Source organism: Arachis hypogaea, chromosome 4, assembly GCF_003086295.3.
Source record: "Arachis hypogaea cultivar Tifrunner chromosome 4, arahy.Tifrunner.gnm2.J5K5, whole genome shotgun sequence".
Classification (NCBI taxonomy): domain Eukaryota; kingdom Viridiplantae; phylum Streptophyta; class Magnoliopsida; order Fabales; family Fabaceae; genus Arachis; species Arachis hypogaea.
In genome coordinates, this window is record NC_092039.1 from 91,143,168 (window position 1) to 91,145,760 (window position 2,593).

The following is a 2,593-nucleotide window of genomic DNA, read 5'->3' on the forward strand; positions in this document are numbered from 1 at the left end:
GTAAGTATCTTTGAAAAAGGAAAGGAGTTAATTTTGAAAAAGATTTGATTGAAAAATTGATTTGAAAAAAATTTGATTTTGAAAAGATTTTGAAAACTTAGAAAAAATTTGATTTGAAAACAAAATCTTCCCCCTTTAGCCATCCTGGCGTTAAACGCCCAGAATGGTATCCATTCTGGCGTTTAACGCCCAAAATGCTACCCTTTTGGGCGTTAAACGCCCAACCAGGTACCCTGGCTGGCGTTTAAACGCCAGTCTGTCCTTCTTCACTGGGCGTTTTGAACGCCCAGCTTTTTCTGTGCAATTCCTCTGCTGTATGTTCTGAATCTTCAATTCTCTGTATTATTGACTTGAAAAGACACAAATTAAAAATATTTTTGGATTTTTGATAATAGAAAAAAATCAAAATGTAAACAGAATCAATTAACAATGCATGCAGGACACCAAACTTAGCAGTTTGCATACTACTGACACTAACAGAATGAGAATGCAAATGAGACACACAAAACACTCAAGTCAATAGAATTCAAAGATCAGATCAAGCAAATCATCAAGAACATCTTGAAGATTACTAAGACATATGAATGCATGCAATTGACACCAAACTTATGATGAGACACTAGACTCAAACAAGAAATATTTTTGGATTTTTTAAAATTTTGTAAAATTTTTTTGTGTTTTTCGAAAATTAAGTGGAAAAAAGTATCAAAATTCTTAATGAGAATTCCAGGAATCAGTGCAATGCTAGTCTAAGACTCCGGTCCAGGAACTAGACATGGCTTCACAGCCAGCCAAGCTTTCAAAGAAAGCTTCGGTCCAAAACACTAGACATGGCCAGAGGCCAGCCAAGCCTTAGCAGATCACTGCTCCAAAAGCAAGTTTGATAAGAAATCAACAAGCTCTTGTGGTGATAAGTTGAAACCTCGGTCCAATGAAATTAGACATGGCTTCTCAGCCAGCCAGATTTCAACAAATCATCATGAAACTCTAGAATTCATCTTCAAGAATTTCGAAAAAAAATAAATACCTAATCTAAGCAACAAGATGAACCTTCAGTTGTCCAGCCTGAACAATCCCTGGCAATAACACCAAAAACTTGATGTTGCTGCCGGATCTTGGCACTGATGTTACCAAAAGCTTGCTCAAAACTTGAACAATCCCCGGCAACGGCGCCAAAAACTTGGTGCGCGAAATTGTGAACTATACTTTTTCACAACTCTCATAATCCCCGATAATGGCTCCAAAAACGTGGTAGCTCAATACCATGGCATTACACAACTTCGCACAACTAACCAGCAAGTGCACTGGGTCATCCAAGTAATAAACCTTACGTGAGTAAGGGTCGATCCCACGGAGATTGTTAGTATTGAAGCAAGCTATGGTCATCTTGTAAATCTTAGTCAGGCAAACTCAATTGTATATGGTGATGAACGAAAATAACATAAAAGTAAAGATAGAGATACTTATGTAATTCATTGGTAGGAACTTCAGATAAGCGCATGAAGATGCCTTCCCTTCCGTCTCTCTGCTTTCCTACTGCCTTCATCCAATCCTTCTTACTCCTTTCCATGGCAAGCTTAAGCAAGGGTTTCACCGTTGTCAGTGGCTACCTCCCATCCTCTCAGTGAAAGCGATTTGCATATGCTCTGTCACAGCATAGCGGAATTCATCTGTCGGTTCTCAATCAGGCCGGAATAGAATCCAGTGATTCTTTTGCGTCTGTCACTAACGCCCCGCCCTCAGGAGTTTGAAGCACGTCACAGTCATTCAGTCATTGAATCCTACTCAGAATACCACAGACAAGGTCAGACCTTCCGGATTCTCTTGAATGCCGCCATCAGTTCTCGCCTATACCACGAAGACTCTGATCTCACGGAATGGTTGGCTCGTTTGTTAGGCGAGCACTCGGTTGTCAGGCGATCAACCATGCATCGTGCAATCAGGAATCCAAGAGATATTCACTAGAGCCTTGATTGCTTGTAGAACAAGAGTGGTTGTCAGTCACTTTGTTCATGGGTGAGAATGGTGATGGGCGTCAATCATCACCTTCATCAAGTTGAAGAACAAGTGATATCTTGGATAAAGAACAAGCGGAATTGAATGGAAGAACAATAGTAATTGCATTAATACTCGAGGTACAGCAGAGCTCCACACCTTAATCTATGGTGTGTAGAAACTCCACCGTTGAAAATACATAAGCATAAGGTCTAGGCATGGCCGAATGGCCAGCCTCCCAATGATCTAAGAACCAAAATGTTCAAAGATGATCTAGAGATCTAAAGTGATCAAAAGATTTACAGATCCAAAGATTTTTAATACAATAGTCAAAGGTCCTACTTATAGAAAACTAGTAGCCTAGGGTGTACAGAAATGAGTAAATGACATAAAAATCCACTTCCGGGCCCACTTGGTGTGTGCTTGGGCTGAGCAATGAAGCATTTTTCGTGCAGAGACTCTTCTTGGAGTTAAACGCCAGCTTTAGTGCCAGTTTGGGCGTTTAACTCCCATTTGGGTGCCAGTTCCGGCGTTTAACGCTGGGATTTCTTGAGGTGACTTTGAATGCCGGTTTGGGCCATCAAATCTTGGGCAAAGT